The sequence below is a fragment of the Sipha flava genome, unplaced genomic scaffold (assembly GCF_003268045.1).
Source record: "Sipha flava isolate LNK unplaced genomic scaffold, YSA_version1 163_pilon_pilon, whole genome shotgun sequence".
NCBI classification, from domain to species: Eukaryota; Metazoa; Arthropoda; class Insecta; order Hemiptera; family Aphididae; genus Sipha; species Sipha flava.
Genome location: NW_020271821.1, coordinates 182,238 through 207,293, shown reverse-complemented (window position 1 = coordinate 207,293; position 25,056 = coordinate 182,238). Strand labels below are relative to the sequence as shown.

General features: G+C 37.0%; 1 protein-coding gene across 5 annotated transcripts in view; it reads left to right on the top strand.

Annotated features, from left to right (window-relative positions):
* LOC112679512 (broad-complex core protein-like) overlaps positions 1-25,056 on the top strand; it is an 86,669-nt gene that overhangs the window by 9,595 nt on the left and 52,018 nt on the right. For 2 of the 5 annotated variants that reach the window (XM_025549348.1, XM_025549347.1), the window contains one exon: positions 11,860-11,923. The exons of 2 other annotated variants lie outside the window; for them this stretch is intronic. The gene's annotated coding sequence lies outside the window, so the exon portion shown is untranslated. Of the gene's footprint in view, positions 1-11,859; positions 11,924-21,571; positions 21,756-25,056 lie in introns of those variants that run through there. One more of the 5 variants, XM_025549351.1, reaches the window with a different exon arrangement.

Genomic DNA, 25,056 nt, shown 5'->3' with positions numbered 1-25,056 from the left:
GTAGGTACAGCAATACATTTTATCTATATGTTTATTTCACTATATTTTCGTTAAACCAATTGATAATTCTTATTTATAGATATGTTTAGCCAACATAGATTTATTAAATTATTTTTTTGAGACGTATAATACGTTTGGTTAAATAAAACACAATTTAGGTAAAAAAAATTAATGCAATATAAAAAACTAACTATTTTGTAATTTTTGTAATTTTTATCTGTGTTCATCTGCGAAAATCAATTGATGAACTGAAAGTCTTTTGACTCTCTCGTTTTCACTACATCAGATTGCATTTATTTATTTTTTTTAAATATTTAGAAATAAACATTAAAATTAACCTTTGATAAGTAACATAATTTTAAAATTTCCATTGTTCAAATAACAATTAAATATACTAGCGTGGAGCAGTTCATTTGCCCGCAAAATTAATTATTATACAATTACAACAACAATTAATTGTAAGACCAACAAATTCCTCGATACGAAATCTATAATAGAAATTTTTGATGAAAAGTTTAGTTGCAAACAGAATACCTATGGAATAAATTTAAAAAGCCACTATATAAATATAATTTAAAATATAATTATAGATCATATTCAAAAACGTAAAAATTATATAGTTAATTTCAGTTCGTTAGACTGCAATCTTACTTTATAATATATCCAGCCATGTCTTGGGTCATTGGGTAAAAACATTGAAATGCATTAATTTCTAGGTTCTATTCATAACTATGATACGGATTATTCATAATTGCATAGCGTACTTGTATTGAACATTATATTTATGCTTACATTTTTTTTTTTTTTTAATCATTTATTGAAAAATGAAATTAAAATTATTTATATCTACATAAAAATGTCACTTGTTTCCAACTACGTTACATTTTTAAACTGTCACATAAAACTTCCAATTATCTCTGAATGTAATTAATTCACGCACGACGGTTTTGTAAGTGTCCTGTATATAATTAGAAAAATAGGTTTTGCCAATATACCGTCGAACACTCATCATATTATTCTTTTGCGTTCACAACCCTAGTCGGGAAATGTCCCTTTTACATATTCATAAAACACTACTCTGCGCGAGGTCTAAAGGTTATAAGTGCGTATATATATATACATACGCGCTCCCTTGTAATTATACGTCGGTTGAATGCACTTTAATGCATCTCTTTTGCGAATAATAAAGTTAAATCCAACTGCGCCGCACGTTAAACAATAAAAATTGCCTAGTGAAAAAAAAAGGTCAAAAAGTCCTCGCGGATCGATTTTTAAATGAACGGTGAGCGGTGTTCCACGCATTTTATTCGGACTTCTCTATTAACAGGAACATAATATCTAAACGAAACCTATATGCAATCGTAATATTTTAAACCGACGTATAATATGCGTTAGCAGCACGGAGCGTTTCAATAACTGCATTGTAAATTAGCGTTAAATCTATAACGGTAATTTATCGATTTCTAAATGCACGCGCTTCAGTATACTTTAATAATCGGATAATATGTAAATAAGTGCTTCAACTAACACGTATAACTACGAAGGGGGAACGCGCGTTATCGAAAGCTTAAAAAACGATAAATTTTTCGCAAGTATTATGTACAATGAGAAAACCAAAAGCACCAAGACCCGCATTTGCACAACGGCCGTGAACAACAAATAATTAAAACGGTTGAAAATGTGTTACGTATCCTTGAAACAACAAAGTTAAAATAGACGATTCTGTTTCTCTCGGTGGTCGTTTTCTGTGTATAACATTGACATGTTTTCGTGACGTCTTCACTACAGCAGTGGTATTAAGAGATCGTTCGTTATTCCGATTGGATATAAAAATCGTCGAAAATCGAAAACTGTTACGCAGTCGATGGTGAAAAAACGCCATCGATACAACTGTAGAACGTGACAATTTTTTCACGCAATACATCACATTAAAATTATTATATTACATCAATTTCGCTCGTAGTTTCATTTCCACACGTGTACACAAATATTTCACAAGCGTCCGCGGGACCGGTACTAAAACGCTCTCATTATTGATTGCATAAAATGTATAGCAAAAAAAATATTAAATTAGGCACCCATACGTATTCAATATACTGTCACACATAAAATAATAATAACATCGCGAAATACAATTTATTACGAGTAACACGGTACACACGTTCCTACAATGTAAGGCTTAACCTGTTTTGTAGCTTAAGAAAATATCTTTCAAAACATAAGCATAAATTAGCAATAAATAATAATTTCCCCTGTTATTATTGTACAATATAATATTTCTTTTGTTGAAAATTATCCAACAAAGAAAATGTTATGTCAAAAACAGAATGTACCTATCTAACGTCTATAATCAAAAATATTAATAAAACTTTAATGCACAACAAGTACAAATGCATTACAATAAAATATGAATTCGTGATTCAAACAAAAGGCAAAATTATTTAAACATTTTTAATTCTGGGTTTTTCAGTTACAATACATTTTCTCGATGTGTTTTTCAATGGTCCCGCTATAAAGTCTAAAACATTATCGATCCGCAATGAACTATACGTTTAAATGTGCCCTCGTCGCTTTCGACATCAAACAACATAATACGTAATACAGATACGTATGTATAGTGTCAGTTTAGTTTGTAATGTCTCCTTATACTTGTAAATTATTTTTACAATCCTGGCTGCTTTCAAAAGTATTGTATTAGATGGGTATTATTATTATTATTATTATTACTATTATACTGAGACTCAGAAACATTCTGTGTAATATTATAATGACATTAATAATTTTCAATGTAGAACAAAATGAAAATTCATAATTAAAGATCATTATAATTTCGAAAATCGTAATGTCGTGCACAAGAATGTATAAATAAGATGACAAAGTTTCTTTTATTTTTAATTTTTTTTTTTTAATCTCAAGAGCTATATAATGGAAAATAAAGACTACTTTATTTTTGATGAGATTATCTGATACACAAGCATAATAAATGATTTATGAGTGGATTCTTTTATAACAACGAAATTTAACGTTTTGCTTTAATTTATTACACAATTATCAAAAATATATTCTATCGATGCGTACAGCGGCGGAGAACTGCTGTGGAGTAATATTATTTGCGTGTGGTAAATATTTATGCGTACACGTTTTATTCCCGTTACAAATTTCGGTTACTTGATAAAAAAAAAAAATTACATCCCGTCCAAGTAAAAAAAAAAAAAATTTAAAAAAATTAACAAAAAAAAAAAAACTAAATAAATAATAATAACACTGCAAAACACACCGAGGAAATGATTTACGAGGCGCGCGTTCGAGACACAGGCAGGATGTTATTTCAGCGACTTTGAATAAATCGTCGTTTTATTTTTATATTATTTGCCGTTTCCGAGGTTACAAATATAGTATACATACGCGCATTATTATATAACCGTCTCAAAGACGCTGTTTCGCGTTTATCGCGCCTACACGTCTCTCTCTCTCTCTCTGACGATCGCAACTATCCAACCGATACGTATACATTTTACGCACACCGCACTGGAAACTTATTATTATTATTATTACGATTATTTTATGCGTGCGATTACCGAATGACATTTTTCTACTCGTCCTCTATTATTATTATTATTATTATTATTACATTTTGCACATGCCGTCCAGCGGTGCCGTTTGCAGTCTTTTCGTACAATGTACGTGTACATACACGTACAGGTACACGTACATACATATATACATATATATATATATGTATGTGTGTGTGTGTGCACGACGGGGCCTATTTGTATATAAAAGGATACAGAAAGCGAAAGACGAAGAAGAAGAAGGGAAAAAGGAACATTTTACAACATTTAGACCGATGTGTGTGTGTGTGTGTGTTGTAATATTTCCGAGTAACGACTAGTATCGTCTCCTATTATAATACATAATAGAATAATGCCAGGTTTTTACCTGAAAAACGGTCCTGCGAACACCTGTTCCGTCGTAGGTGGCGTACGCGCCCCGTACGAGTACCGTGCATTATGACCGGCATTCCCGTCTCTCGGGGTTCCAATCCCATTTATCTTCTATTTACCAATCCCAAATATATTTACGGTCGACTCCGCGTATATTTTACGTGTGCACGTGTACGTACACATATTTAATACGTACGTGTGCGTGTGGATTCTCGACGTCCCACTAGGGCACTGCGGGCTGCGGCATTCCACGGGGCGGCCAACCAGATACATAATAATATCGTACGTTTTATTGCCGCGCAGAATCGGCCTTCACGGTTCGACACAAATCGGTATTCGTTCACGTGTTTTCTGTTACACGCCGTTGCAGTCCGCATACCTTATTATAGGCGTGCATACGGTTAAACAACACATTTCGCGGGTTTTGCACGCAAAATTATGCGCGTGCCCCGTGCGCGACATCAGCATTTTTCAATCGCAACGCCGAGATTTCCTACAGATGGGTCGTGTCTGCACGACGTTCCTAAGACGATCGTAACGTCGACGTAATCCCGTTGAACGTCAACAGGTGCATAATCTTCTCCTCGTATTATAAAGATAAATCGGCGTGTTTAAAGCCGCTCGTTGTGGGCTTCCACGTTTTTGATTACGTGTTACCTGCAGTGCCAATTACGTGGTCGACGTGCACTTTAAATTCGAAATAATACGTTTGTTGCCCCGACATTTGATGCTACTGGGGTACGCAAGTGTACACGGTCGGACACCCCTGAAATCGCGCCACCGTGTTATAAGGCGGGGTCGGGTGGTGGACTTGTAGCGAACGGAGTGAAAGCGCAATAAAACTTTTCGGTGAAATACGCGTACGTATATATTCCGTTCGGTGCTTATCGAAAGAATTGTCGTTACCGACCGATTTTCACCCGATCCACGTCGCATAATACGGCGACAATAATAATATTGTATTGCCGATGTAAAATTATTGGCATACGCGTCCAACCAATCAGAGTCGTTGTGTTTAAACAGTATTGTATTTATTGTCACCCCGAATCGCTCGTTTCGCGGTCATCGAAATTATCATCAGCGATGGTCAGGTGTTTTACGAAAAGTTTTCTATTTAATTTACCGCGTACAACGTCCCTTCGCGATGACGTCCGCACACAAAATAAATACGAAAATATAATTTTTTTCGAATCGATTTGTTATGGACAGTGTATATGTGATGATAATTATCAAAAGACCGCTGACCGAGTTCTCATTGTGATATTATTACCGTACACGGTCTTGGACGAATGATGGCATAACGTATATAATCTTTTGACACATATTATGTAACTGGTATATTATTCAATTATTGTTGCTGAAAAGTAAATTTTCCAACACATTAAATGCGATACGCACAGTAATAATACTCTTTTTAATACTTTGTTACTTTTCTAACGCTCCACGTAAAAAAAAGGATACGAAAAAATCGCTAGACCACCCTTCCTCTGCCTTATCATGTTTATATTTTATTTTTTCAACCGATTCTCGGTACTCGCTGGAAATAATTAACATAGCGTACGCTCATCGCGTTCATAAGTGAATACGATACGAGTGTCGTGTTACTACGCGATAATAATAAAAATACTTTATTATTAGTGTTATTACACGTTATACAATTCAGCAGTACATTGGTATTGTGTCGTAGCGCTGAAGCTACAAACGTGTACAAGACTAAAAATCGTTTTCTCCTTTGATCTCGATTGATTAACAATAACTATTTTAAGGTTTTGACGTTTTTATGTACTCTTCTGCACCTAATAAGTTATTTATTAGCACGCAAAGGCTCAGAGTGGCGGAGGAGGGTTATCGAATGTTAAGACACGATGTCAAACAGTGTTCCACGCAGTTATTTCTAATATCTAATTGTATTACGTAACAACTAATCGGTTTATGTTGTTATCGTTTCGTTAATTAACGTTAATTACTATTTACACGACTTTACATTGTATACGTTCTACAGCGTATGTTTCTTTTTAGATTCTATAATTAGATGTTTGTAATTGTTATCAATTTCTAACTATTGAATGCTATTTTTTTATTTTATTTACATTATTGTGCATTTCTAATTTTACTATTTAAAAACATGTAATCGAAAACTGTTAGTGTTAATCGATATAGAATAATAGTGTTAAATACTAGTTGTAGTTCAGACAAATTTAAATGGTCGATGAAAAATAATCAGTTATTCATATCGAACTTGTAGCGTTGGCAATAGCATTACTTAGATAACACATTCGATAGAGGTACATATTATATACAGACGAATTTAAAAATCTGCACCTTTTCGATTAGCATTCAAAACTCTAATAAATATATGTCCAGGTGAATTAATTTTAAAAACGAGTTCAAACAAGATGACATCATTTTATATTTAATCGTATAAGATGTTTTGAAATATATGTGTTTTTACAAAAATGAAATAACAACTGATTATAAGACTTTCGCCAAAAAATTAGAATTCTTAATAGTTTTAAAAATAACACACTAATGTAATATCCCGTCTCGCCATCGTCCAAGGGTATGATTGTTACTAATTTTTTTTTGTGAACATTATTTTATATAAAAACGAATATATCGTTATCGAGGACATAATAAATAAGGGATTACCAGTGAAATCGTAAGTGCGCACGCATGATAATAATTAGTTCCAAAATGTCGGAATGCTGAAAGAATGCTTGGTAAAAAAAAAAAAAAGAGATATTATTTTTGATTGACGTGCGCGCGCACGGAAAGCAGTCTCATTCGTGTTGTATATACCGAAGATAAAATAAAATAAAATAATAATAACGATAATAATAAAACGAGTGATAATCCCTTGTCCGCCGGTCGAATCGGCGCGCGGCCGCATCACTCGTATATACATACGGTATATTGTTATTGTGTACTTGTGCCGCCTACATATTTGAATGGAAATCGAACCGGACTGCAGTGAATAGGTCCGTAATAGCAGTCGCCTGCATTATAATATCGTCTAAAAATTTATAATATTTGTAAAACATCGCGACGCATAATACGTTCCCAATCGTGTTGATTTACGAATTCGATCGATTCGATTGTTGAATTACGTGTCATACCGTATTGTTCTTACGTATAACCACGGTTGAAGTTAGTTTTGAACTACGAAACACCATCGCGAATCGTTCTTATATCCTGTCGGCGTGCGCGCCACGAGACGAACAAACCCTTTGAAACCGTATATGGTTAATATTATTATGCGATATGTACACAGTGCGTTGGATATGACGTTTTTCAATATAATTTCAACGTATATTTTTCGCGTACATGTTAAACGACCTGTATACATGTATGTATAATATACCTGTACGTGTGTGCAAACGTGTTTTTTCAACATTTTTAAAATGTTAATATATAATCACTCGTTTTGCGAATAAAATACGAATAAATTATGTTTTTCCGTACGAAATGTGTAGGTGCATTAGGTGTATATATATGTATATAAATATCCCTCGGACCCCAATCGAATCCATGGAAAATAAGATCAAAATTTACATCACAAAAAATCCTTAACTTTTAGCATTGCCATCATCGCAGCATTTTTATATTTACACTTTTTCACTTACATATATACGTGTAATATTCGTATAATATACCATCATTTTAGTAGAAGATAATTTTTTCTCTCTCTACGAGATTTTTATTTTTATTTTATTTATGTATTTATTTTTTATTCTCTTGTTTTTCAATCAATAATACTTGTTTTTTTATTCTAATTAATTAAATACGAATAAATCGCACTTGATGAGAGTTATGCGAGTGAATATAAATCGTAATCATTAAAACACTTTTCATCGAAATCACACTTTTACTCGTTTTCTCAGAATCAAATATTTAAGCCGCTTCATTTTTCCTCCCATTAGTCTCGCTGTGAAATGAACCCTTAAACATAAAACATAATACTATGCAATTCGTATGCGGAAATCATAGAAATATGAGTTATGATGACAATGTTTTTTTAAGTGTGAATTTAAACCGAAACAAACGACTGACATATTATGGTTTTTCTTTTCACGATAGCAACTGTATACAAGATTTATTTAAATATTTTAATTATTTTTCATGAAATCTAATGATCCCCAATATGCGTAAATATTTAAAACGTTCACTACGTTGTGTACATACCTACTCGTTACTAATCCAACCCTTTATCGTGATAACTCTTGCTTAATGTATATTGTACTTGACACGGAACAGAATTATCTTTCGACCACCCCACTATTTATTTATTTACGTTTGTACTTTAGTATTCATGGCTGGATGATTTTCAGTAGGCATCCAACGCATATGTTCATAAAAATAAATGAATACACTTTTATGTAACAACAATCCATACGTGCGCAATATACGATTATATCAATATTACAACCATTTATATTTTAAACTCTTTTGATTCTTATTTTCATGCAAACATATTTTTCACATTATAAATTCGAATCTGGCGAGTTTCCAAACCATTTCCTTGATAATTCTATTTCAGTACTTATTTCTAATAAAAAAAAAAATATTTTCCCACACCTTCGGATTTCCTGACGCGTGATTTTTTTTTTTTTACATTTTATACCTCCGCGATCCTCATACTTTGTGCTGCAAATTATATTATTATTTTTAAAACACATACAAAATATCTACGCCATTTACCACGGCGCATCCGAGTTCTGAATTTTCCCCTTGTCCAATCTCGCTTCAAACGTTTATTTAGTGTTCAATGATTCGGAGGTTTTTATTTCGACAATCCGTAATAATTCTTAACGAGGTCTCCGTTGGTGACCGGTCAATCTATTTAGAAGCAGAACGCAATGCTCAACGTCTATATTTATACGTAATTATACATAAATAACACTGCGACACCTTATTGTGACGATGACAAGTAAATATTCGTCATCTATATAGTGCACGTGTACAATTTAACGAACTCGATTGCTGTTTAAAAATTATAAACAAGGCGAAAATCCGCAGTGATGCTCGTTCGGTCGGTTGGTTTCAAAATCTTTGTACACAGACGTACATTTTCACGTACCTAAAAATAATGGAATTCGAATAAGACTAACCGGCGAAGGTCAAAAACACAATACGCGTATTACATGTTATCGTCGAGTAGTTGAGATTTGACGTTGTTTAGAGATGTTGATCGACACTACGTTAATGCAACGTGCATAAAATGCGGTTCGTTAAGAAATTAATCGACCAGTCATTACACGTATGCAGTCGAGCCGGCGAAACGTTTTTCTATGTCCTCTCCCTCTCGCTCTGTCTCTCTCGTAAATGACGTGTCCGCCCATGCACGAGATCTATTCGTCCTGGCGAACACGGTCGTTTTAGAAACCGTTTGGATGGCCGACGTGACCCAGAAACTGCATCATTATAAGACTAGTATCCCGTTGACCTTGTTGTCTATGCACAAGTCCCGTTTCACTAGAATTGCAACAGCCCGAGTTCCCTAGTTCCGAACAATAGTGCAGCGCGATCGTGTCGTCCGTCTGGTTTGAAATAGTATTCACCCCGCGCGTGCACCCCGATCACGAACGTTGTTCGACGACGTACGACGGCTCTTTGTTTCGCTTTTTCGAAACTCAAAACTATTCATTATTACGATTTTTTTTCCCCCCTATTATTACAATCGCCGACGCGTAATCTTGCGTCTTTTCGCGGCGGCTGACCCAGTGCAACGAAAAAACATAAAAAAAAAAAACAGAAGAATGGAAAAAAATAAAAAAAACCGCCCGAAAAAAAAAAAAACCAGTCCAGTACGTATTGTTTTACCTATCCAACATTTATATTATTGTTGCCTAACCGAGCACGGCTCTCGCGGTGTGCAAGCGCGCAGGTCATCTCGTGCATTTCTCGACCCGCGGTGCACGCGAAGCACACACAATGGGCAAGCGAAAATACTGTGCGCTCGCGTTACTATTATTATAATTCGGCAAACGTATGCGCGTCTCCCCGAAGACTATTTATTATTTATAAAACGGGCGCGCGCACGCACCGCCTCGTCTGGTTCGTAGTCGCCGCCGCCTCTGGTCCCGCCACCACGGACGAAATTGTGTGCGCATCTCGGAACGATACGAGCGCCGTTTCGTGGCGCGTTAACCTTGTAAAGACCGTCTGCCACGACAACGTGTCCCACCGACCGATCGGAAGACCGTCGTGAGCTTTGACACACACGCGGGCGGCCGTCCGCGTCTGGACCGCCGAAATATGCAGTTCTCCTCCTGCTCCTCCTGCCCGGTCTCTAGTCCGCCGCCGCTGCCGCCGCCGCCGCCGTCCTTTCGGCGACCAAGAGGTTAAGTCCGGTCACGGAACGCGACAGCGTTATTGCGCTAGGCCCGGTGCACGCGCGTTGTTTTTGTCGTCGTTCGCGTACGCTCGTCACTAGTGGTGCCCAAACCGGTGAGCGAGTGCGCGCCCTGATTTTTTTTCACTTTCGACCGTCGGCTGTTGGCCTAGGCGTCACTGATACACGGCCTTGCCCTTCGGTTTTCCAATCTTCAACATTGTGCATGCACCGCGGCTAATCGTAAATGTTGGCCTGGTGGTGGGAAAAATTGGCCTCTTCAAACTGAAATGGCGTCCCTGGCCCAAAGGATAATGTCGGCGGCTACGGGGCTTTTGACGCTTCTCGCGCTTTTCGGGCGGTCGGAAATGAATCGTGCGTGAACGCCGTCGTCGCGTAATGTGCGACGGACACGCACCGCACTCGTCACGGTGTACTTGGTGTTTCTAAACGATTGTTCTTATTACGCGATTACACCGTATCACGTGCTATCAACGGAACCGGTTCATCGCTGATGGCGAGATCGTCTTTTTCACGTTTAGGCGTATAATGTTGTGTATTACACGGACACCTTTGAATACAATTATGTATTGCCTTTATCGTGCGAGGCAGTGCCCAGTGATTTCTATTCCTACTCGAATTATTCCGCACTTACGTTTTTTCGTTTACCACATTACGATTATTAGACATCATAAGTTATTGAATTCGAATCGTCAATATTCCAAGGCCGACTATTCAACTTAATTATCAATTAGCATCCTTGTTATTATTTCTCTCTGTTTCTCTTTCCGTTTTCTAAACTCCCGTTTCAGCTGCTGCTAACTATTTTAACTGTTAACGACAAGGCTCTGCTGAGGTAAAAACGAAATCTCGTATAGGCTCATCTCACCCAACCTGGGAACGCACGAATTATTTAAAGAATTGTTTAAATCTGGTAATGATGACTTAGGTGGTTGCAACGACCGTGGTGGGAGGATTAAATTCGCGCTCACACATTTTATCGGCGTAAAATATTTGTCTCTACATCGGTACGTCGTATCTACGTTTAGATCGTTTTTCGTCTCGCGTTAGCGTTAAAATATTATATTATGAAACATTTTCTCGACGGTTTAATGTAATATGTTTAAATGTATACGTTTTAATGTTAATTTTATCGTACAGCGTCGCGTCTGACGATTATTAGTGCTAATACGTATTAAGTGCATGGGTAAATATACGCATAACATAATTTTAATACAATGTTATTGAAACAAAACCGAATGCGTATATGTAGCTGTGTTGTTTCCGGCAATTGTAGCAGTGAAATTATTGAAAATGTATAAATATTATGTTAAAAACATTCTTACTTGCCAACTAGTCAGAAGTGCATACACATGTATACTACAATACAGCTGCAGATTATTATACGAATAAGATATATATACATATATATATATCGTCGCAGTAAACGAATAAATCCGACAAACGAATTTGTATTATTATAATTATTACGCATACGTGATCGTCGGTGAAGAATGTTTGAAATAATGTTTTTCCGCTGATACATACCTGTACACATTTAACCTTTTTTTTTTTTTATTTTAGAGATTTTGAATGATGTCCTAAGCTAAACAATCGATTCAAAAGTTATTTCATCCACACAACAATAGTATGTAACCTGCTCAATAAAGCATTAACGTTTATTTATTTATATATTTACATATAACCAAATTATTTAGTATACATGTTTCGGTGCACGCATATTTTCGAACATGGAATTACAGTGTTTCGTTTTTTATCGCTTAACCACGTTATACATTCATTTTATGAGCGGTAAATATTAAATAACAATAATATATAAATATGTAAATCATCCGGAGCACCAATATATATATAATATCCAAAGCACATAAATAAACATAGGCGTACGCAGACTTTAATTTCAGACGATGTCTGCAATAATTTGTTGGTCCTTACTATTATATGCCTCTAGGTTGATGACCTTTTATAGTCAATAATAAGAAATAAAAATAAATGTAAGCCTATAAGTACGTTTCTTTTTCACTTGGAGGTCACACTTTTATAACAATGCAAGTTTTTAAAACACTTTTAATATTCGTACGCAATTATTCGGTAGAATAATTTGTATTTTTTCATCGTAACAGTCGAAAATCTTTGTATTTTTACTAATTCGGCATCTTTTGTCGTATCGCACTTTCTTCCTTTTATGCGCACATTTTGCTTTAAGATATAATTATTAATTATTAAAATGAATATAAAAAGGGTACCTACTCATCATCATTATCGTAAAAATAACTTCGATTTAAACAGCTAATTTTTGATGAATACGAAATGTTATACATACAAAATTTTGAACCAAATTAACCCTCGTTATGTTTTATTTTTTCCGTACACTCGTATTATATTGTACAGAGAAGAATTGCGTTTTATTTGATGTTTTTCACTAAAAAAAAAAAAAAAAAAACCAAAAGCAAAGAGGGAAGCCCTAGATCCCGAGGCGAGTCCTTAACTCGAAATCTCAAGTGAAGTCAATAAGTATACGCACCCGATACTCGACACACCCTGCAGTGCACGCATGTCGATGTATATAATAAAATATTCAGACAAATAAAACTTCAATGAAACAACTGAATGGTAAATTACGATTAAAAATAACTATAATTAATCACTTGATTATATAAAGCGCTAAAGGATATATTATGCCCATAAGATAATTATAAATACAAAATATTCTCCTATATACAAATCTTAAATAACGATTTCGGAAAATAAGCCACTTCAGTGCTGCTTCGGTATATCTACCTATATACCTAAGGGAACACTCAGATACTCAACTACTCACACGTATAAGTGGTGTACTATTTTGAAATATTATACGTATAAAATTAAAAAAAGTAAACCCCATAAAGATATATCATGTTTAATCAGATTATAGAATCTTTAACATTTCGAAAGATATATTATAGTAATTGAAAATATTATTTTACCAAAGCATTATATTTCCCTTGTTCGATATAAATTTTCCTTTATATTTCTGATGTGTATATATTCTCCTAACTCTAGCCTTTTCGCAACGTCAAAACGGTTCTTTTCCTATACACACCGAACAGCATTTTTATCATCTAAACGCTTACGTTTTTTAAGTCAATCGCGGTTGTGTAATGCATAAGTAAGAATTAATTCAAAAAATGTATTCTTGTCACTGATCGATCACACGAAACATCTCCGAGACATACATCGTGCGGACATAGCAAACGTATTAACCGACACTAAACCGAAACGTTTTTCAACCGTATTTCAATCGTATTGGCAAGCGATGGATTCTCATTTCGATTTTATTCCAAACAATATAAAAATTAAGGATGGGTCGATACCACTTTTCACCGATATACTGATACACGCAACCGATATAAAGCCGATTCCCGATATTATAATCACAAGTAAAAACCAAGTTGATTTTTAATATATTAAAAAAATTATTACATATATTACCGATAAATATGATATTACATGGTATTAGCATTAAATCATTTTACTCTGGCCCATCACAGTACTATCGATATTTAATGATTAAAATATTGTTATTATTGTTATTAATGTATTTTATGCCGGTGGTTCTTTCCTTTTTTGCGATATCGGTTTTGAAAATAAACACATACCATGTATGGGTTTTAGGATCGGCTCACCCCTAGTAAAAGTATCGCCTGTCGTTTGTCAGGGAAAAACAACATGTACGTACACACGCGTAAGCCGAACGACGTAAAAACGTGCATTCCCGCAGCCGTCTCTAACGGGTGATCGTAATTAAGGTCCTGCGTTCGTTCGGCGTCCGTAATAATATACATAATATCTACCGCGTTACGTCCCGTGCCGGTAGGACTCGCGACGGTCCATAAATATCGTCGTCGGACCCTCTTGCGTTCGACGCAACAATGACTATACGCGCGTGCAAGTACGTGTGTACTCGTGTACTTGTGCGAGCGAGAAAAAAAAAATAAAAAAATAACCATCGTCGCCAGACGCTGTTCGCGCCACCCGTTAGCGGTGCCTCACCTGTCCACGTTTTTAGAATTTATCATGCACATATTAATTTTGCCCGGCAGACTAGTAAAGTATCCCAAGGTCAACAGCCCGTATATAGTGTCTGTCTACTGTCTAGCTTACATAATTTACAAAATGCAACTCCCATGGTCATACTATAAACACACAAATATGTATAAACTATACACACACGTATATTATCATATTATATTATGTATTTCGCGTGCGCGGGCGCGCGTGTGTGTGTGCGGTATTTATAGCCGTCTGGTTTGTGTGTGCTTAATTCGCGGAAATGGTATGGCGGGGGGGGCATACAAAATAATATTGTAACCGGTGAATAATTCGCCTGTTGATCGTCCGAAATTTGTAACATAAAACGCCGAATCGCCGTGTCCTGCTAGTTTAACGACAACGTGCGAGGAGTGCGAGGAAAAAAAAATAGGGAAACAACTCGTAAATATAATCTTTTTAGGGGAAAAAAAAAAGAAAACGACCTGTTTACCGAAAAGGGTTGGTGTAAAATAAAATAACCACGTCGCACACTCTGATACCTATAAGTTCTATTAAGCGGCGATTGAATTTTTTTCCTTACCGGTTCAACGCTAGCGTTTTTATCTACCCCCCCCCCCCCCCGGATGAACACGGTCGGAAGTAGGGGCGGTATGTGTCCGAGGGTTAGGTAACTCTCGCACCGCAGACAGGTGCAGAGAGCTAAACGCGATGCGCTGTCTCGTCACAACCAAACTACGTTGTCGTACGCGTAACAACGTATCTCAGGGAACGCGTAACGCGAGCGCGCGTCAAGTGCACGCGGTTCGCATTACGTTTCGTGTTCGATGGTCACAGGGACAACGGGGACGGTGTTACGATTGGCGAAGGGACGGAAATCGCTTTCAGCACGTTCTCGCAGGGGGCACGGGGGCGGCACGGGGGCGGCACGGGGGCGCAGGACGCGTTCCTGATGCACGCGGTAGACGGGCGAACTGCACGTCGTACAAGCGCATCCCCCCCTTCCCGGCCTATGTGTGCGCATCGCAATGTCCTCCAGTTCGGACGTCGTCCGCGCCACCGATCCGTTGTTCTCCCGAAAATCTGAAACCGGTTTGAAGATTATTTTTGCACCGACCGCATTATGCACGTCAGTTTTGCATAGAACATGACCTCTGCTCGCCGAGAAAACGAGAGACCGACGCGGTGAGAGGGTGTGCGCGCGTTAGAGAGACAAAGAATGAGAGAGAGAGTGAGGGAGACCGAAGCCCGACCGGGTAATAATACCTGCACAGCTCGCAAATGTCTGTTGCAACGCAGTAGACTTGCGTGCGTACGTCTATAGACGGTTGGTTATTAATGGTTATAATATCGGTAACCGTATGCGTATGTAATACGTGTACGAGATTGCTCTACGCGCAGTCGTTTGTACCGCGGAACGGACGTAAAATGGCGTTTTACACGGTTTTGCCGTGCACACCGTGGCGCGTATATTATTTACGTTGTTCTTGAACACAATTATGCGCGCACGTGTTATTCGAACGCGATAGGAAAACCGATCGGTTTCATCGCGACCGTTTTCTGGTTCGTTTCTCCTCCCACATCTAACGCTCCGAACAGCACTAACCGACTGACGATATAAAATCCGCAAACGGCAGCACGCGAAAAAATGTCTCACGTTTCGACGTACGATGTTTCATGTACGCGCGTACACACCTCTGAGGCTTATAGTATAATTATACGCGCAACGACGAGGCCACCGTTCCGTCGATGCGAAAAGCAATAATTCGCGTTTTAACCGCGGCTATGTGTGCGCGCACGAGCGTGTAAACTTGAATCCGCGTAAAAGTCGAATTGAATTTACAAGATGTGTAAACACGCGCCGTAATACCGTTACGTACAATAGAAACAACTACGACGACGTTTTATTTATTTATTTTTTGTATTATTTTTACACACAAAACGTGAATAACCTTCCAGAGATATGCCCAGGTGACGTTGTCCATCAGCAGATCGTTGCCACGTTAACTGTACACAATAGGGGTAAGGCAAAGTTTGGCCGGTTAATTTATCCGTCCAGGAACCGTTGGCATCGCGGAACAAAGTTTACCCCCCGCAACGTCATGTTGAACGATGTCCGATGGCTACTCGTCGTGTATTTTTAACACGGTTTGCGCACGCGATGAAGTAACGCCTCGCGTTGTTTTCATGTGTCGATGAAGCGCAACAGAGGATATGTATCTTACACAGATCTTATTGCGGATCCTATGCAAAAGTTACAAATCCATGCACTATACACGCGTAAAATGAAGGTGATGAAACGTGGACGGTTTTCCGAGATTACGAACATTTATTTAACGGTTCGAACGGGATCGATCAGGCGCGGACACAAGGGGAGAGGTATGGTAGCGATGCCCCCCCCCCAAATATCACGAAACAAAACAAAAAAAAAATTATAATATTATATGTCAAGCAATGATAAAAATTATATTATTTCTATAGCAACTGTGTACTGACATGTTTTTAAAAACCAAAAGAAAATTATATTTCGCTCTATAATTTTTAATTTAATTTCATATTTAATATTTTTTTTATTGTTCTTAAATTAAAAATTTTTCTTTTCAATGTACCTATTTTTTTTTTTAAACTTTTAGCTGAAAGTTTATTCCTTTATTGTGTCAAGAATATTTATGGCAAACGGTAATATCTATAATAATATAGAACTATTGAATCTTATATATTATATAATTTCCACAATATAAAATGCCCCCCCCCTCAAATAATTACTCCGGATCCGTGCCTGGGATCGATGTGATTCGTATTACGGACGTTTTCGCTTTTCACGGAAGCACAGCATCGTTTCGATTTCCTGATTTAATGCATTATAAACAAAACCATGTTGGAATATATTTTTAACATCGTTTTCCTATCTTGCGTAATGGATTATTCATCCGTCCTGTAAACATTGCGCGAACATAATATTTGAATAATAAATACCTACTATTACTGAAAAGACTAGCTCCAATTTTTGCTTTTAATAATACATTTCGATTGTAATAATTTATGTCTTAATGGCTATGAGTAAGTTTTAAGTATTTTTTTTTTTTTTTTTATGATAATTCAATTAGAGTTATTTCCGGTACGATGGCGTTCAAAATAATTAAGTACTAATTTAAAAATATTTGTTTTCCTCTTACATATTTTTCGTAAATAATAACTGCTTCAAGAGAAACATAAATAAATATTTCAGTAACACAAAAGAAACAATACAAATTACGATCTATGTATTTAGTAAAATAATCAATCGGTAATCGATGCTTGGCCGTGCGTCGTAACACTCGTACAACCGATGTAAATGACCTTCACATGATTAAATCTAATTATATTTTTATTTTACAATGATTAGTTTGTAAAACGGAATTCCAATCTTTTGCACTGCACAGTATACTTATTAAGCTAAAAAAATCGAAACATTCAAAGTTTGAAGACTATTTATTCTCCCATTATGCAGAGTGTAAATTTATAAAGTACACAGCCGACGTCGTTCGAAATGAATTACTAACACATTAGAGCGGACGACGGACTGCAGTATGCTGTATAGCGTCGCATAACTCAACTTATTGTGAGTTCAATCACGCCTATTTATAATACGTAGGTTTGTGTATCATACGAATGTAACTATATTGCCTCTCAATCGGACTTTTCAACAAATTTCCAACTGAATCCATTAAAAGCAATAATAATACATTGACCGGCTGACGCTTTAATAGCGCAGACGATTTTTTTTTTCGTTATTATTATTACTTTTTTTTTCAGTATTTTAAATAAAAATAAACTTAACGTGTTAAGATTAAGTGTCTAAACGCTAAAAGGTCAATGCTAGTTTTTTATCATCGTCAGACAACTATAACACATTATTGCCGCACGTTGCCCGTGTGCACGTTCACTACGAACGCGCGGAATTGTAATATAATATACACATTCTTACATAAGCACAAACGTAAGAAAACATCGATAAATGTGTTCGTACGTGTGTGTGTAGTAGCGCTTCTCTTCTGTTTAATCTTTTTTAAGTACTTGGTTATTAATTTTTTTTAATTTTTTTTTTCGATCTTCGACCGAGGTTAACGTGTGGCTATGAGTTTAGAAATATGTATCGGAGTTAATAATACTATTAATCCGTAAATGATCAATTAATAAGATTAAACGAAGAAAACAGAGAAACGTTTGTGATGGAAAAAAGCTTCGGGAATAGGGAGAGAGAAAGAGAGAGAGAGAGAGAGAGAGAGAGAGAGAGAGAGAAAGAAAGACAGAAACAGACACAAAGAGACATATACATATTATATACATTCCTTGATGCTGTTGCCTCGCGTCGACGACGATACGGTTTACACAATATAATGATAGTAAAACGCATTCCAAAATGGATATAAATTACAGGGGTTTTTCATCCCCCTTCGTTGCACCACTTCTCCGCAGCCGTCCTGTAACAGTCAACCGCTACCGCCGGACGGATCTCGAGGACCTTTTGAGCGTTTTGATGTACGAGCCGAATTTGTCAAACCGGAAGGCGGTGTATTTCAACCCTCATAAAGAAAAGAAGAAAAAAAGAACACAACCATACGCGAAATACTTTATGTACGCGACCACGAGTGGTTCCTTTCCTTTTTATTTTTTATTTTATTTCATCTTCTCTTTTCTTTTTTTTTCTCTCATTTTTTTTTCCGGCTATGTAAAACGATAGGAAACGCGAAAAATGTAATTCCGAATTAGCGGTTTCGCGGAGAGTACTTTATGGAATATATTGATTTTCCTTTTTAGGCTTACCACCACCACCATTCCGCCAAATCTTTTTACTACTCACTACGTACATAACGACGACGTGGTTCTGTGCCGTTATTTGTTTACGAGGCTTCTCTCTCTCCGCCGCGGCGGCGCGCGGTAGAGTTATATTATACCCCCTTATAATTTTCTCCGATATTCTTGTACACACAGACTCCTCGCGCGCGCCTAATTCTCCGTGGGGGTGGAGACGACGTCGCACCACCCAAGACCGGTGCGTGCGATAGTAACGACGCGCATTTCTTTTCGGATTTTATATTAAAATTATTATTACTATTGTTAATACGCGAATGGAACGCATGTGTATGCATCTACATAATATTTAGTTTCCATTAAACGTTGCGACATCAAGCGTAAAACGAAAAAAATGGGTGGTAAATACAATGACGATTACGACGATGGTGATGATGATAGTGTAAATAATTTCATGATTTTTCCATTTCAGCGAACGTTTTTTCCCCCTCCCCGCACGGTTTGTTTGTCACCGCGAGCGTCGTACTACGTGTTATTGCGTATATACGTTCAATAGTAAGTTTTTTATCGCTTTAAAATCCGTACTCTATTCCTTACAATAATTTATAAATAATCATATAACTTTCAATGAATATACCTTGATTTGCGTAACGCAGGATTTAATATTATTAAAAATATCTTTTGAATTCGTTTTCATGTACAATAGGTATATTTATTGTGTGTACCTATAAATTGTACAATATCTGTAGGTACATACATAAAGAGTATGTGTAATTTTATTATTAGACACATTCAACATAAAATCAACTAAAACAAATTATGAGATCGATTATAACATTTAAATATTTCCATGGAAATGGAATATATAGATCGTGTACTTTAACATGTATATTATATTATGGTATTTTCGTTTTAAAAGGCGATAAAAATAAAAATAAATCCCAACCGTAGTAATAAGTATTATCATTAACTCTGTATGGTAATATTATTAATTTTCAAACGAATTTCATGATCATAGTCTATATAAGCTAATAGCGTAATAACCTTAAGAAATATCCTTCAAAATATGTAAAAATGTACTTTCAATGATTAAATATCCGTGGTAACAAACGAACGCAGTTCAGAATATTTAATAATAATATCTACTAAATGCGTTCACGATTCTACAACGTAACTATTTTTAATTTTGTTAATTAATTTCTTTTAGACGAGCAATTAAATCGTATAAACTATCCGTTTTTTTTTTTTCGTGTGGTTTTGTACTTTTACATTTTATTCAATGCGGTTAAAAAAATCTGGTATCTGTACGAATTTCGATGTGTTCGTTAGTAATTAAAATCTAGAAGAAAAATAAAGTACATCCAGAACGAATTTCGATTCGATTAATAATTGTAACTATTATTAGACCGAATGGTCGGAACTATTTAATTATTGTTATCCGTATCTCGTTTCACCGTGGTATCGCGCGTTATATTAGCGTGTTTAAAACTCCGGGTCGTGCGACGCTGCGATGCGGGCCGGTTAAATCTTAATAAATACGATATTTTAGATTATTGCCGAGCTCGAAAACGAAAATCGAAAAGAGACACGGTTTTAAAAAAATACAAATTAAAATTCAAGAGTCTCGATGGGCAACGGGGAATTCGGTGTCGTCCGAGCGACGGACGGCGAAAACAAAAATTTATTCAATATTCTGTACCAACATTTTTCGCGGCGATGTCAAAAATCGGCAATTTTATTCGACGTACGCGCGCGCGCGCATATTTTGAGAACTGCTTAATGTGGCGATGCAACTGCGGCACGCATTCACTTTCGAGAGCCGGAACCCACACCATTATTTTTATTTCGGTTATTTTTTTTTTTTTTTTTTTTACTAGAACGCCAGACGTCTAGGTCTCGTGTGTGTGTGTGTACGCGCGCCAGTATGTGTGTACGCGTGCGCGTGCGTAAGCCCAGACGGAGCACAGAATGAATAGTGTAATAACAAATAATAATAATAATGATAATAATAAAAAACCAGAACTAGTTTCTCGGGCCGCGTCTATGCCGGCTAGACGGTCTGTGCAGCGGTCGTCTCCTGCAGCTCGGCGCGCGCGCACACACTCGCTCACGTACGCACACGCGCGTTTTACAGTACACTCGCGGACGCGTGCACACGTTTACGAGAAATAATATTGAATAAAAAAAAAAAAAAAAAAATAAAAAAAATAAAAACGGAAAAAAAAAAACGCATAAACGTGTCCTCAAGTCGGGTTCCCCTGCCCGAATTCAACTCGCGTTACGATTTTCAACAATAATATTCGATTTACGTTTAATGAACGGCGTTCATGTACATTATAATAAAGTTTTTTTTTTTTTTTTTTTCGTCCACTTTTATTTCGCGTTCGAACATGTATAGTTGCAAAATAGTGTTTTAATTATTATCGCGTTCTCTTTTATTACGTTTGTTTTTTTTTTTTCACATTTCTCTCGGTCGGTGTTTATCGTTCGCGAATCATTTGAACGGTCTAGATCTCGCGCCGGTCCACTCCGGAGTTTTCAGTTTTTCGCCGACCACGACACGTTATTGCACACAGGTTGGAGCTGCCTGCGCCGCATTGGATATTCGACGGATGCAAATGGTTTTCGCGTACTCGGTAAGTGCACGTGATACGTTTAGCGGTGGGAAGGGCAGAGGGGCGAACGTGTGGTCGGTCGGTTAAAGCGGTGAACGGAAAAATAAAAATAAAAATTCGCGTTTGCTAAACAACTCAAGTCCCGACGTCACAGTACCGTGCAATGCGTGGCGTTAATCCATTTTTGAGTGCGCGGCAGACGTGTTTTCGTAATAATTGCATTGATTGTAAACGCGAAGTAATTCGCATCGACGAATGCGGACGGAAGCCATTCCTCGTCACGAGCTCCACAGGAACAATAAGTATTTTAGTAACTACGGGCTAAAATCATTTTCGCGTGTCGAATAAATTAAAAGTATATTAAAAGTCCGCGCACGCGGTTATCGAAAACGACGACGCAAGGTCGCGGTCGCGTGTCTATCCGGACCACAGGTATATTATTTTTGACATCGTGTGCCGCTATCGGAATCCGACCGACAGTCCCCGTCGGAACTTTATCAACACAGGTGACGATAATTATTATTGTCGCGTCAATAGACTTCCCTAGACGAGCGGCCGAAATAGAATTCGTGTGTGTGCGCACGTCCGTGGATTTACCGACCGCCAGTCGGTGTTCATAAACGATCCGCACGTTGTTGGTCTAGTCCACCGGGGGCGGCGGTGCTAAAGCTTTTCGTACGACTTTCGTTATCGTCCGAGACCGTTTGACAATCGCGTGTTACAATTATAAACCGCCGATAACGCCGAGGTCGTAGTAGTGCGCGGTCTTTCTTTTTCCTCCGCCGCGTAGGCCTCCGCCGATCTAGGGCAGTCACGTCTACGAAACGTTCAGCGGCCCGCACACGTCTTATTAGTATTTTTCATTAACGATTTCGCGCCGCCCGCGTTCGCCGCAAACGGCGTGCGTTAAGTCTCATCGGACCCCCCCCTCCCTGAGTTGGGCTCTGCATCGGAGAGTACAGGTATAATATGGCAATATTCTAATAACGTAAGCTTGTGTTGGCGCATGCGTTTATTATAGCGTACGTTTATGTGTGTGTGTGTGTACGATCTGTTTTGCGGCCGGTGGCGGTGACGTCGGGGTCGGCCGGCCGGCGTGCCGTGACGCGTCGCGTCCGAGAATGTGGGAGACTGGCTGCACCTACCTACCAACCTACCTACCTACCTACCTTCTTCGGACAAGAGTTTCTGGATGCCTGTCAAAATAAATGGAAAAAAAAAAACGCGCGCGCGACTTTTATCACTATTGAATTATCGTCGTGTTATCGTATTACGGCGTATTATTAATCAACGATCCGATGGTCCGCGAGCCGTGCGGTTAAAGATCGTCGGACCGACCAGTCGTATCGCGGGAAGCAAAAAAAAAAAATAAGAAAAAAATTCCACCCGACAAAGTGACGTGGAACGCGTGCGGGCAAAGCTCGGTCGGAGCAACGGGCATCGCCACCGGTTGGGTTAGGTTATGGAGATCGCGTCGGCCGCGGCGCGCAAGTACGCTGTTGTTACGCGTATCTTTCAACAGGCGCCGAATCGCATTGATTGTTGTGCGCGACGGACGATTGTTTTTCGTATACGCACTCCGATGATAAAACGCGGACGCGTGATACGGATCTTAATTTATTTTTCTTTGTTTTTTCGTACCTAAATCGGTACGATTTTTGCGTATCCGCATCCTACATCCGTTATTGTTCGACGGTACCGTATCGTTCGCGGTGACGGACGAAACGTCGGCGGTGCACGACGATATTGTATTACGTACGTACCCTCCGTTCGGGAATCATTATTTTAGTCGTTCTCTGGGCCGGCGAGAGGGTGGGGCGGGGAAGGATAGAGCCCCGGGGCCTGTCGTCTCGGCCTTTTATACACAATTATTTTTATAATCTCATTCGCCGTAATGAATGAGATACGGATTTGATTATTTTTATTGTACTAAAGTATGCATATCTTGGCCAAACAAGTGCAAGTAAAGGGGGCGTCAAAAGTTCTCGCCGGCCCTGGTTGTTCTTAAACCTAGATTCCGATGTTCGGTGTATTGTGTATGTGTATCGGCCGTGTCGTCGCAATGTTGTATTTGAATTCGGACAAAAAGTACCTACCTCGAATTTGAGATTTTCTCGGTGCGAATTTGCATTGAACTCCGATCCCGAATCCGTGCGAGGAAATCGATTAACTCCGGAGCACCAACACTCGGCGTTTACCGGGAAATCTATAAAAGTGAAAATTTGAATTCCCCGGACGAAATATGTCGTGTGATATCGTACACGTCATATTATCATTGTAGCGTTGCTGTGAAACCCTCATCGAATACAATACGCGTTATAACACTATAAAATATTATATTTACCGTAGTTTTATTAATAATGTATACATCTCTGGACACACGGTCGATAATTTTCGTTCCGTTTTCAAATAATTCCAAAACATTCTAAATAATTAATACCATATAATTTATTTTCTATTCTCCGTGTAAAAATTTACTGCGAAGAGTTTCAAATTAAAACATTTTATGTTTAATTAGATAAATAATTTAAACCAAAAAAAAAACAAAAATAAATAGCTCACGTTTAATTATTATATTAAATATACTTATTTTTTTAATTAAGTTTTAGCCGTAGTAATGACTTAATCTTAATTAGTGAAGTTATTTGTAAAAATCAAACAAATCCTAGTTATGAAAATATTGTACATAGTATTTAAACCGACAATTAGGAAAAAAAATCTTCAAATTAATTTCAAACATTGTCGTTAGAATATTTATATATTTTTACAACATGAGAATATATCTTTACGTTTAATCATTAATATTATTTATTTTTATTGAACTTAATTTGAATTTGTATTTCGTTAATTTTTTATATCTTTTTTGTTTTTTAGAGCCACTAGGAGACAATTTATTCAAACTATCATTATTTGATATAAAGACATAAAATGTAAAAAGTGAATTTAGTAAATTTACAACTATAAAATTAGGTTAATTGAAGACAAAGTATTTATAATATTTTTAAAAATTAATTAATGAAAATAATAATGTATTTATACTGTACGTATAGATTAAATTTAAATAATAAGCGATATTTTAATTTGAATATCCAATTACAATCATTGTTTCAAATACTAAGTATTGAAATAGATATAAAATTGTTCAAAGAAAGTGAATTTTGTTATTGATTAGAAAACGAATTTAATGGTAAAATATTTTGATAATTAAATACATGAAAATCGTCTTTCAATTTTTTTTTTATTGGCTGAATTGTATATAAATTTCCGTTTGTCGAGTAAACAAATTGTGTTTTTTATTAGTTTTTATTTATGTTACTTAATT